The sequence below is a fragment of the Acinonyx jubatus genome, chromosome C1 (assembly GCF_027475565.1).
Source record: "Acinonyx jubatus isolate Ajub_Pintada_27869175 chromosome C1, VMU_Ajub_asm_v1.0, whole genome shotgun sequence".
NCBI lineage: Eukaryota > Metazoa > Chordata > Mammalia > Carnivora > Felidae > Acinonyx > Acinonyx jubatus.
Genome location: NC_069381.1, coordinates 39,198,188 through 39,212,372, shown reverse-complemented (window position 1 = coordinate 39,212,372; position 14,185 = coordinate 39,198,188). Strand labels below are relative to the sequence as shown.

The following is a 14,185-nucleotide window of genomic DNA, read 5'->3' as shown; positions in this document are numbered from 1 at the left end:
TTTTTTTTTCTGAGTTGTGGAATATGTAAAGTGCCTAGTATATTGCCTGGCCCTGAACTGGTGGGTTATCTGTTTTTCTAAATGAGAAATGCAGTTCAAATATGAACTTTCCAATGAAACCCTGCTCTGTTTTTTTCCATACCCCCCTTAGTATAAGTAATATTTCCCTTGGAAAAACAGAAGACCACTATAAATTTATCTTTCTATGGATACCTGACACTTTTCATGATTTTTAAAAACTTTGTTCTCTTCCACTGCACTATAACCTGCTCAGGACAGAATCTGAGTCTGATTAAGCAGGGGCTCTCCCACAGAACCAAGCTGAGTACTTACAAAATTAAGCACTAAATTAATACTATTTTTAATTGATGAATGAAGTAATTTGAGCAATAGAAAGATAGGGAGAAATTAACTTTCTTACAGCTTTCATGAAAAAAAATCATATTTAATTGCTTGTTATTCCCCAGTCTACCAACTTCTCTCAAGTCTTCATATGTGTGCAGGTACTGTTTTCTCTGTGACCTAGATCCCTTTATCTTCCTGGTAAAATGTTAATTCAGATTCAGTCCAGCATTTCTTCCTCTGAGAAACAGTACCTCTCAGACAAGTTTGGCTGTCTCTACCTCTATATTTACAGGCACCTTGTAGGCTCTTATATGATAGTCTTTACTGAATTGCAGTCATTTCATTGTTTCTTTCTTTTTCCTTATCATTGAAACCTTGAAGTCAGGGATGGTTTCTTATTAGTTTTGGTTCTCCAGTGCCTAGTGTACTAACAGTCGTATAACAAGGAGATTAATAAATGTGTGAATAACTGAGAGAGGACAGATAGTGAACAAAATGGTTTTTGTAAAGTGAGATTTTAAGATTAATAAAAATATTTTTATGTTTAGATAAAAATATATTAATAGCAGCAAAAATATTAAGAAGGAAAACAAAAAAATTAATTACTTGGTGCTTATCAGACATTATGATAAGTGATGTACATAGTTTATCTCATTTAATACTCACTGAAACTTTCTGAGGTATTATATATCTCTTGTAGGTGAGGAAACTAAAGCTCAGAGATGTAAAGTTATTTCCCTTGAATTGCATGATTGACAAAATGTATAGATGAATTTGAAAATGAGGGTTTCCTGGCTCCAAAGGCCATACTTTTAACCATTGCATATACACATTACCTTATTATAGGCTAGTTTATGACATATGAATAATATATATGTGTGTATATATATATATATATGTATATATATATATAGCCTATAAGCCTATATATATATACATATATATATATAAGCCTATATATATATATGCGTATATGTGTATATATATGTGTGTGTGTGTGTGTATATATATATATATATATATATATATATATATATCTCCATCCTATAAGATAAGACATATAGGTTTTGTGATAAGAAAAATAAAAAATTGACTACTTATTTTAAAATAAGCCATCCAAAGGGCACCTGGGTGGCTCAGTCACTTGAGTGTCCAACTCCTGATTTCAGCTCAGGTCATGATCCCAGGGTCATGAATCAAGCGCCATTTTGGACACTGTGCTGAGCATGGAGACTGCTTGGGATTCTCTCTGTCTCCTGCCCCTCTCCCCTGCTTGTATGCGCTCTCACTCTAAAAAAATTAAAATAAGCCATCCAAATAAACACTATTTGGTTGCCAATAGTACTGTTGTTTTATGATTGATATGAATACATGTATATTGAATATGAGAAGAACAATATAATTTATACTACAAATTAGCCTCAGAGACTTAATATAATATTTAAATTACTGTGGCTTGAAAGAGGGTCAGTAAAAGAAAGACATGGTTCAGTTGTTTATATACCATTTCAAGATGATGGAAATAAAAACTTAAAACTTTTATTTTTAATTTCTATGATGGAATTTTATTATATTTATTTGTGTAATCTTTAAAAATTACTGTTTCCTTTTGAAAGAAAATAGTTTTTATTCTTGGCACAGTATGAAAATGTGCCATGACTACAATAGAAATCAGGGGTTTTAGGTTAATATCTCACTTTTTTTTAGATATGCAAATGGTTGATATACTTTTTCTTTTTACCTTTTGAGGAATAATTGACAAATATAATTATAGATATTTAAAGTGTCCAATGGGATGGTTTGATATATATACATGTATATAAAATATTCTATATATAATATAGAATAATTACCAAGATTTAGCTAATTAACACATCAATGTCCTCACATAATTAACACAGATAACTTTTCTTTGTGTTAAAAGTCCTTAAGATCTACTTTTATCAACTTTCAAATATACCATACTGTATTATTAATTACCGTAATCATGGTTTATATTAGATCCTCAAAACTTATTCATATAATTGAAAATTTGTATCTTTTTAGTTATTTCACCCCATTTCCTCCTTCCCCCAGTCTCTGGCAACTTTTCTATTTCCTGTACAACTGATTTTATTGCAAAATTATTGAAAATAGCCAAGATATGGAAACAACATAAATATCCTTCCATATGTGAAATGAGCACAGAAAATGTGACATGCATGCACGCACAAACACACACACACACACACACACACACACACACACACAGGTACAGAGGAATGTTATTCAGCTATTAAAGAGAGTAAATCCTATTTGTGACAATGTGAATAAATCTAGAAGGCACTATGTTAACTAAATTTTTTTACAATGGCATTATAATATAATGCCAAACACACAGGTTTTGGTTTCAGACAGAACTGGTTTCATATATTAACTTTTACTCATCTATAAAATTAGGAAAACATATCTATATTATAGAATATTATTATGCTAAGTAGTGTAATATATAAAAGAGTACAGTATATGGCTATCAACTTCAGGTTATAATTCTGGCACATGTATATCATTCCAAGAGTGCCAAAATGTGCCAGGTACTTTTGTGGGTATATTTATAGTGTTATTACCAATCCTTGGAACAACCCTACAACATAGGACCCTTAGATTAGGTTACTCCAGGATCATACACTGAGATAAGGACTTAGGTAAAGATTGTATATTTTGATGGAGATCTCAAGAGGGAGATGCTCTGGGTAATTCTTGCTTTTCTGGACATATAGTATTCTTGGTCATTCTAGTGTAAGTTCTTTAGGCTTGGAAAATCTAGGCAATCTAAGATTGTTCTGGGTGTTAATAAGAAGGGCCAGAATTTGAAGAATATTTGGAGATTTTAAGTTAACAACATTCTCCTTTGGCATCAGGAGTTAGCTTTGTAGTTGTGGGAAGAACAATGTGTGGAGTCACTTGACCTGGCTTTGAATCCTAGCCTGATTTGATCTTGGGAATTACTTTATGTCTTTGAACCCCATCCTATCAGTCTAAAAATGGAGAAAATACTTTACAAGGTTTTAAAAAAATGGCTAATTATAGTTATCATTTATCAAATGCGTAATGTGTCCCAGTCTTTGAATAAGGAGCTTGGCATGTATCACCTGTAACAGGGCGCCTGGGTGGCTCATTTGGTTAAGCGTCTGGCTTTGGCTCAGGTCATGATCTCATGGTTCGGGAGTTCAAGCCCCGCATCGTTCTCTGTGCTGACAGCTCAGAGCCTGGAGCCTGCTTCAGATTCTGTGTCTCCCTCTCGCTCTGCCCCTCCCCTGCTCGTGCTCTGTCTGTCTGTCTCTTAAAGATAAATAAACATTAAAAAAAAAAAAAGAAAAAAACATGTATCACCTATAATACTTATCTTTTCAGGACTTTCTAGACTAGGTTAGGATCCCATCTGTACAGACCCATTGCAGTCTATATACTTTCCAGTCTACTAGAAGTACTTGTCTAAATGTCTGAAGTTTGTAAGCTCTGTAGGAACTCTTGGTTACCACCATATATCATGCTTAGTCCAGAGCCTGGTACATAATAGGTGTTCAATAAATGTATATGAAATAAATACAATTATCACAACAATTCTTCAGAGTAAGTATTATTAATGCTGATTCACAGGTAAAGAAAATCAGGCTTAGAGAGGATAAACATATGTTAAAATTAAACTGTTTTTAAGAGGTAGAGCCAGGATTTGTATCTGGGCCTGCCTCATAATAGTAAATGGTCAGACACAGGCATTTTGTGAAGCTCACAACATACTTTTACATACTTTATCTCATTGAATCCTCATATCTTTTGAGGTAGGTATTATTATTCTGTCTTAAAGATGAAGAAGTAGAGGCCTAGAGACGTTAAATAATTTGCCTATGACTCTACAGTTAACTAATCAAGTATCAGACTGGGGTTTGAACTCAATTTAGATATGATTAAAATAACAATGGTATTAAATATGAATATAGAATTTACTGTCATGCAAATTTCTAAGTGTTTGACATAAGTAATGCATTTAATTCTCATATCAAACCTGTGAGGTAGCTTCTATTATTATTATTTTCATTTAACAGGTAAGGAAACAGACACTAAGAGGTTAGATAATTTTGCCAAGGTCACTCTGCTGCTAGGTTGTGGACCTGGGGTTCGGACCCAGTTGGCCTCACTCCAGAATTTGTGCTTGTAACCATTTTTGCTATGTCGGGTCATAATTTATATAAAAGCTTATCTCAGTATCAAGCATTTAGCAATAGTTCCAATATTTTTAAATTTTGCATTTAGGTCTTTATAATTTCTGAGGAAAACAAGATTGTTGTAACTTAAAGTTAAAAATATGATACTCAGTTTCCTAAATTAAAGAATGAAGTGATGTAGCAGAAAAATAGATTAGCAGAAAAATTGATCACTCCATACCAAGGGCTTATGACCATTAACCTTTAAATTAAGAAAGGTTCTCTTGCAGAAAATTATGTTGAGAGACATTTACAAATATTTAAAAATCAAATCATATAGTATATGAGGCCTAGGTTTATAGCCTCTCTAAGAAAAAAATAAATGGTGAATTTTCTGTTTGTAGAATCTGCCCCTTCTTCATTCTCACAGAAATTAGATAAACTTCTCTGTTTAAGGAAGAAGAGTTTTAAAGTTGTGTGTTATTATAATTATGATAGAGCTCTTGATTTACATTGTTTGAGGGATGTGGTAGAATCTTACTTTTTATTTTCTATGAATATACCAATCAGCAGATATGTTTTATACCCCATGGGAGGAATACAACCCACAGTTCCTCGCTTAAAGGAGTTAAGTGGGAGAGACTGATAGAGGCTGTGATTTTTTTTTTAATTTTAATGTTTATTTATTTTTGAGAGAGAGAGAGAAAGAGAGTCAGAGCCCAAGGTGGGGAGGGGCAGAGAGAGGGAGACACAGAATCCAAAGCAGCTTCCAGGCTCTCAGCTGTCAGCACATTGCCTGACATGGGGCTTGAACTCACAAACCTTGAAATCATTACCCAAGCCGATGTTGGATGCATATCTGACTGAGCCACCCAGGTTTCCCTGACAGAGGCTGTGATTAAGTTGATGACAAAATTTATTGTCTAAGGCAAATATTTTTGTCCAGAACAAGTGCTAACCTGGAAGGGATGCTGGGACAAATGGCATACCCTGGGGCCTGTCAGAGGCTAACCATGATGTGTAGTACCTCTAATTCTAATTGGGGTAAGTACTGTGTAATGAGAAAGCATATCAAAAGCATGTCTTTTTCAGTAGGGTATTGTAGGATGGTGGGGTGGCAAATTGGCAGACTTCTTAGAAGAGGCTCCAATGAGCTGAGTATTAAAGGATTAGTAAGAATTATCCTGATAAATTTTAGCAATGGGAAAAACTACCCGGTTCTTATGATATCCAGAAAGACCCAAATGCAAGAGTGATAATGGCACTCTGCTACCAGAGTGAAATGGCAAACTATAACTAACTCTCAGAAATGAAGAGTATTCCTAAGAGTAAGGGCTCACTAAAACTTTTTAAATAATTAATTTAACAAAAAATAATTTAATTAATTTATTTCTGATATATATGTAATGTCTCATTCTTTTCTTCATTCTTAAAGAAATAAATGTGCTTTACCAGACCACATATTGTAATGACACCATCCATATGTCTATATCCCGAACCTGACTTGAATGGGTCTCTCTGCTGGTTGCTCTCCTCCTCTCCACAGCCTCATTCTGTGTCTATCTCTGCCCTGTGGACCCTCCTGATTTATATGTATTGCTGCATTGCCTGCTTTGCTAATCCAAAGTTTTGGCCTTGACAAGTGAGTTTAGTCTTTTGTCCCTACTGGAATTTTTCCCATAAAGATGATAGTAAGAGAAAATATTAGGCAGTGTACTCTGTTTTCTCTCTGCTTGTTGTTAAATGAATGATTATAAAATCTTGCAACCTTTTCAGCCCCACAACTTCAGCCCTAGACTTCATCCTCAGTAGGTTTGCTGGACTTGTATGGAAGCTTTCTGACTGGATTCTGAAGTTTATCCCCAACTCTTTCTGGTCCATCCTGCACAATGCTACCAAAGCTAAAATGCAAATCATTGGATTATACTACTTTATTGTTGAAATCTTTCATGACTCCCTGTTGTCCTTAGGATAAAATACAAATGCTTTTATCTGACAATGTCTTTAACATAAGATCTGATAAAAATTTGCTTCATATTGATATTATCATTTTATGCCAGCATATGCCCCCTTCAAGGCCATTATCTCTTTCAGGGGAAAAATTAGCATATTTAGGAGAAAACAGCATGGTTATGAAATATAAAGTGTTTTACTGTGTCTAGAAATTCTGTTGGAGAAGTATTGGCAGCTATGAAACTATAGATGAATAATTTAATTCTGTTATTTCTGACTCATAATTGAAACAAAGCTGAACTTCTATTATTGTAGGGTTTTCTTTTTAAAAACATTTTTTTAATGTTTATTTATTTTAGAAAGAGAGAGAGAGAGAAGGGGAAGGGCAGAGAGAGAGAGGGAGATACAGAATCTGAAGCAGGCTCGGGGCTCAGAGCTGTCAGCACAGAGCCTGACGTGGGGCTCGAACTCACCAACTGGGAGATCATGACCTGACCTGAAGTCAGATGTTTAACCGACTGAACCACCCGGGCGCCCTGGGTTTTCATTTGTTTTTTAAATTTCTGACCCCTTTACTGAATTATATGTGCATATATATGGCTATGTATCTACATGTATGTTTTTCTCTTTCCTATTTTCTCTACTTCACTTTAAGGAAGAAGTAAAACATTTCATTCCCAAATAACTTTCCTCTAAGTATGGTGACATTTCCAATAGTAACAGTCCTGAAACAGAGGGCCTTGGAAACAACAGTTGAAGAAGTATGAACTATGTTTAATAAAATGTTATTTGCACTTATCTTCAGCTGCTTTTTTTAAATCATCTGAGACAGTGTTTTGAAGGGGACTTCCAATACACATAAAACACCCCTCCTATGCTTTAGTTGTAAAATAACTACCAAAAAAGGGAACATGTCACTTGATTAAATGTGGTTGATTGAGTTTGTTTATAGCCCTCTTCTTTCCAAGATTTAAGACACTACTTGAATGATTATATGTGTGTAATAGTTTAAAATCTAAACATAAATACTTTTTCAAGTGATAACCACATGATACACTTAAAATTGGAATATTTAAAAATTTTATATTATTATTGCTTTCCATTTGCAAACAAATTTAAAATTACATTAATTAGCAAAACTAGAATGTTGTCTGTGGTTTTATGCTTTAATGTTTATAAAATAGTTCTACTTTTGATAGTGTATTGCAGTATTGAAAAATCCATACAAATTGTGGGTTCATACAGCTTTCAGATAGACTTGCCTTCTGAAGCTGTGAGGATATTTTGTGCAGGCTACCTGTTTGCAGTTTGTTTGATTTATCATCCTTTCCCCATTTTTCTCTGTATTGCAGGGGCCAACGTCTTGATATTTGCACTTCCCGGGCTCCCTTATCATCTGGATTCTGACTAGGTTCAGCTTATAGGAAATTGTAGGAGGAGATTGAAGGGCAGGTAGAAAGGAGAAGCCTGGGTATTTCTCCCTCATTGTATCTTGGGCAGCATGTCCAGCAGTGGCTATATTTCCTTTATGGTTTTGCCAGACAGCCCCTTCCTTGTGATCCCAATTTTGTTCGATTGCTGTACTTTGAGCAGAGCCTCAGTGCATCCTTATGACAGGCATGACAATATCTTACGGGGTTGTTGTTTGGATTGGAATTGCCAGAAGCATAGCAGATAGTCAGTGGTCAGTAGTGAAAGCCTAGAAAGGGAAGTGATTCATTTTGTGTGTATAGATGGGGTGGGATGGGGTGGGGGGAGGGTGGGAGACAATTGAGGAAGACATTTTAAAAGAGGTAATATAGGAATTATACTTTAATACTCTGCATGGAATGTTTTTTCAGAAAGCATGGTTTTTTTCATTCATTTCAGTTCTTTTTTGTTTTTTTTTGCTCAAATGTCTCTGTGACCCTGTGTAAAATTTCAACTCTTATTTCCTGACATTTCCTAATCCCCCATCTGCTTTATTTTTTCTTCTTAGTACTTACCACCATATAATATAATATACATTTTATTATTTATATTTTTTATTTATTGTCTTCTCCAGTAAAATATAAACTAGGAAGGTAGGAATTTTTCTTTCATACCCTGATGCCTAGAACAATGGCTGGCACATGATAGGTGCTCAATAAATACTTGTTAAGGGACACCTGGGTGGCTCAGTCAATTGAGCATCTGACTCTTGATTTTGGCTCAGGACATGATGTCACCGTTCATGGGATCGAGCCCTACATTGGGCTGTCAGCATGGGGCCTGCTTGGGATTCTCTCTCTCCCTCTCTCTCTGCCCTTCCTGGGCTTGTGCATGTGCTCACTTGCTCTCTCTCTCTCTCTCAAAAAAACAAAACAAAACAAAACAAAAAAGCAAAAAAACCCAAAACCAAACAAACAACCTTAAAAAAATTTGTTGAAAGAATTAGTTTGAGAATGAGTAGAAATTCACCAGATGAAATTAGTTACATGTGCATTCATTGTATTTTCTCAACTATTGACCTCAAATTATAGAATACAAAGTTGAAGAATTTAGCATGACTGTATTGATATATAGAAACAAACACATATCCAGCAACCTTATTTTTTGATACTATTACTGATAACTTGGGTGGGATGGTGGGAAAACTTTCAATAGTTAAAATAGTTATAAAATACATGCACTAATGTTCATGCACCTTACTTCTCAAAGGAGATACTTAGCATTTATTTCTTCTTGTTTAGACACAGTTTTAACTATATTGATTATATGGGTTTTCAGCTCTGGAAATTTGTAGGTAGGGTGGAACTTGAGGAGATAGAAATAATCTTTGGTGTGAAATCAAAGTTGACAAGCTTACAGAAGGGAGGAGGCAGAAAATATAAAAGTAAACAAGAATATTTAAGTATATAACTTTAATAGATCTGTTCTTTATCATAAAGGTAAGATTAAATTATATACAATGTGATTTTAGAAAGATTTCCAGTAAAAATAACATCTTTTTCCTTTCAGTCTGGTTTGCATCCTCACTGTTCCAGCAAGATAGTTCTCTGAAAGGTTGCCAGAGACTTTAGTCATGTAATTTGGTGGTCTCTCTTAGCTCTTGATTCCTGTGTAGCAAATGATATTTCTAATGATCACCCTTACTTTTTGACATTTTTTTTCCCTGGCAGCATTGACTCTTTCATCCTCATTCACCTGCCTCCTCTCTGACGTACCAGTCTTGTTTTCATCCACATGTGACCCTTAAGGCATTCTCCAAGGTTCAGATTACTTATCTTTTATTTTTTTTTTCAACGTTTATTTATTTTTGGGACAGAGAGAGACAGAGCATGAACGGGGGAGGGGCAGAGAGAGAGGGAGACACAGAATCGGAAACAGGCTCCAGGCTCTGAGCCATCAGCCCAGAGCCTGACGCGGGGCTCGAACTCCTGGACCGCGAGATCGTGACCTGGCTGAAGTCGGACGCCTAACCGACTGTGCCACCCAGGCGCCCCCAGATTACTTATCTTTTAATCTTTATAAATCTTGAGTATCCTATCTAATAACTCATCATCCATCCATCCATTGAGAATTATTATTATGCTTATTAAATATCCTGAATCCATTAATTTCTTTCTATCTGCCTCCTTCATTCAAACCATCAACATCTGTCAGAACTATTGTTCTTCTTATTTCCTTCCATACATCTTCCCCAACCCCCATTATCCATTCTCAGCACAGCATGTAGAGTGACCCTTTAAAATTTTTTTAATGTTTATTCATTTTTTTTATAGAGAGAGATAGAGTGTGAGTGGGGGAGGGCCAGAGAGAGAGGGAGACAGAATCTGAAGTAGGCTCCAGGCTCTGAACTGATAGCACAGAGCCCAGCGCAGGGCTCAAACTCACAGACCATGAGATCATGACCTGAGCTGAAGTCGGATGCTTAACCTAGGCGCCCCTAGAGTGATCCTTTTAAAACTCACATCTAAGCATATTCCTGTCATATTTAAAGCATTCCAAATGTATGGCCAACATTCCAAATGTATGGCCAACTAACCTTTGACAAAGCAGGAAAGAATATCCAATGGAAAAAAGACAGTCTCTTTAACAAATGGTGCTGGGAGAATTGGACAGCCACATGCAGAAGAATGAAAGTAGACCACTTTCTTACACCATTCACAGAAATAAACTCAAAATGGATGAAGGACCTGAATGTGAGACAGGAAACCATCAAAACCCTAGAGGAGAAAGCAGAAATAAACTTCTCTGATCTCAGCTGCAGCAGTTTTTTACTTGACACATCTCCAGAGGCAAGAGAATTAAAAGCAAAAATGAACTATTGGGACCTCATCAAGATAAAAAGCTTTTGCACTACAAAGGAAACAATCAACAAAACTAAAAGGCAACTGATGGAATAGGAAAAGATATTTGCAAATGACATTCAGACAAAGGGCTAGTATCCAAAATCTATAAAGAACTTACCAAACTCCACACCCGAAAAACAAATAATCCAGTGAAGAAATGGGCAGAAGACATGAATAGCCACTTCTCTAAAGAAGGCATCCAGATGGCCAACAGGCACATGAAAAGATGCTCAATGTCGCTTCTCATCAGGGAAATACAAATCAAAACCACACTGAGACACCACCTCACGCCGGTCAGAGTGGCTAAAATGAACAAATCAGGAGACTATAGATGCTGGCGAGGATGTGGAGAAACGGGAACCCTCTTGCACTGTTAGTGGGAATGCAAACTGGTGCGGCCACTCTGGAAAACAGTGTGGAGGTTCCTCAAAAAATTGAAAATAGATCTACCCCATGACCCAGCAATAGCACTGCTAGGAATTTACCTAAGGGATACAGGAGTGCTGATGCATAGGGGCACTTGTACCCCAATTTTATAGCAGCACTTTCAACACTAGCCAAATTATGGAAAGAGCCTAAACATCCATCAACTGATGAATGGATAAAGAAGATGTGGTTTATATGTGAAATGGAATAGTGCTTGGCACTGAGAAAGAATGAAATCATGCCTTTTGCAGCAACGTGTATGGAATTGGAGTGTATTATGCTAAGTGAAATAAGTCAGTCAGAGAAAGACAGACATCATATGTTTTGGAACTTGAGAAACTTAACAGAAGACCATGGGAGAAAGAAAGGGAAAAAATAGTTTCAAACAGGGGTGGGGGGAGGCAAACCATAAGAGACTCTTAAATACAGACAATAAACTGAGGGTTGCTGGGGGTGGGGAGGGGAAAATGGATGATCAGCATTGAGGAAGGATGAGCATTGGGTGTTGTATATAAGTGATGACCCATGGGAATCTACTCCCAAAACCAAGAGCACACTCTACACACTGTATGTTAGCTAATTTGACAATAAATTATATTAACAAAAATAACACTAGCATTTTTTGCAGAGCTAGAACAAACAATCTTAAATATTTTTTGGAACCACAGAGGGCCTTGAATAGTTAAAGCAATCCTAGAAAAGAAAAATAAAAGTGGAGGCATGACAGTTTTGGTTTTTGAGGTATGATATAAATCTGTAGTCATCAAGACAGTATGGTCCTGGCACAAAAACAGACATATAGGTCAATGGAACAGGATTAAAGACCCAGAAGTGGACCCACAATTATATGGTCAACTCATCTTTGATAAAGTAGGAAACAATATCCAATGGAAAAAAGGTTCTTCAACTAAGGGTTTTGGGAATACTGGACAGCAAAATACAGAAGAATGAAACTATATCACTTTCTTACACCATACACAAAAATAAATTCAAGATGGATGGAAGACCTGAATGTGAGACAAAAACCATCAAATCCTAGAGAACACAGGCAGCAACTTCTTTGATCTCTGCCAGAGCAACTTATTACCAGCCATGTCGCTGAAAGTAAGAAAAACAAAAGGAAATATGACTATTGGAACGTTTATCTAGATAAAAAGCTTCTGCACAGTGAAGGAAACAATCAACAAAATTAAATGGTAGCCTTTGCAATGGGAAAAGGTATTTGCAAGGGCATACCTGATAAAGGGTTATTATCCAAGATCTATAAAGAACTTCCTAAGCTTAATGCCCAAAAAACAAGTAATCCAGTTAAGAAATGGACAGAAGATATGAATAGATACTTTTCCAAACAAGACACCCAGGTGTCTAATGACATATGAAAGGATGCTCACCATCACTCATCACTAGGGAAATACAAATCCAAACCATGATGAGATACCACTTTACACCTGTCAGAATGACTAAAATTAACCACACAGGAAACAACAGGTGTTGGCAAGGATGTGGAGAAAGAGAACCCTTTTGCACTGTTGATGGTAATTCAAACTGATGCAGCAACTTTGGAGAACAGTATGGAAGTTCCTCAAAAACCTAAAAATAAAAATACCCTACAATTCATACACTGCATTATTAGGTTTTACCTGAAGGTTTCTAAAATACAGATTCAAAGATGTACATATGCCCTGATGTTTATAGTAGCATTATCAACAATAGCCAAACTATGGAGAGAATCCATACACATACACACACTCAATTCAACATTACTCAGCCATCAAAAAGAATGAAATCTTGCCATTTGCAACCTTGTGGATAGAGCTAGAATGTATTATGCTAAATGAAATCAGTCAATCAGAGAAAGACAAATACCATGTAATTTCACTCAGATGTGGAATTAGAGAATTTAGAAACAGAAGAGATGAACATATTGAAGAAAGGTAAGGAAACCACAAGATACTCTTAATGATACAGAACAAACTGAGGGCTAATGGATGGAGGTGAGTGGGAGATGGGCTAGATGGGTGATGGGTATTAATGAGGGCACTTGTGATGAGCATTCGGTGTTGTGTGTAATGAGGAATCATTGAATTCTATTTCTGAAACTAATATTTCACTATGTGTTAACTAACTAAAATTAATAATAAAAAAATAAAAAACTTAAAAATAAGACTAATGTAAAACAACAAAATTGCAGTATATATGTAACTATGAATAATTTCTTTAAATGTAAATGGATTAAATGCCGCAATCAAAAGACATACGATGATGGAACGGATTAAAAAAAACAAGACCCATGTATATGCTGCTTTCAGCAGACTCATTTCAGACCTAAGGACACACACAGACTGAAAGTGAATGAATGTAAAAAGATATTCCATGCAGATGGATCAGGGAGGAACAAATGCCAGAACAGTAATATTTATATCACACAAGATAGACTTTAAAACAAAGACTGTTTTAACCAAAGCAAGAGACAAAGAAAGACAGACATAATTATAAAAGGATTAATTCAATGAAAAGGTATAACAAATGCGAACATCTATGCATCCAACATAGGCACACCTAATACACAATGTTAATATTAACTGACCTAAAGGGAAAAATAGAGGGTAATACAGTAATAATAGGGGCCTTTAAAAATTTTTATTTATTTATTTATTTTTAGTATAATTGACACATAATGTTGCATTAGTTTCAGGTGCGTGACAGTGATTTGACAAGTTTATACATTTTGCTATGCTCACCACATGTGTATCTACTCTCTGTCACCATTGCTTCCTGCCTTTTGGCTAAGATTAAGTGTAGTATCTGTTCTTAGTTTAATAGTAGGGGACTATAACACTCCCCGGACATCAATGGATAGATCATCCAGAGAGAAAATGTATAAGGGAGAATTGGCTTTGAATGATACATTAGAACAAATGGACTTAACAGATACATATACAGAGCATTCCATCTAAAAAACAG

The 14,185-nt window shown here is 35.7% G+C and overlaps 1 protein-coding gene and 1 pseudogene across 6 annotated transcripts in view; both read left to right on the top strand.

Moving 5' to 3' along the window:
• The window catches only part of LOC106973620 (BEN domain-containing protein 5), a 1,423,832-nt gene that overhangs the window by 143,257 nt on the left and 1,266,390 nt on the right, over positions 1-14,185 (top strand). The gene's annotated exons all lie outside the window — the stretch shown is intronic.
• LOC113599710 (uncharacterized) lies at positions 13,989-14,088 on the top strand (annotated as a pseudogene).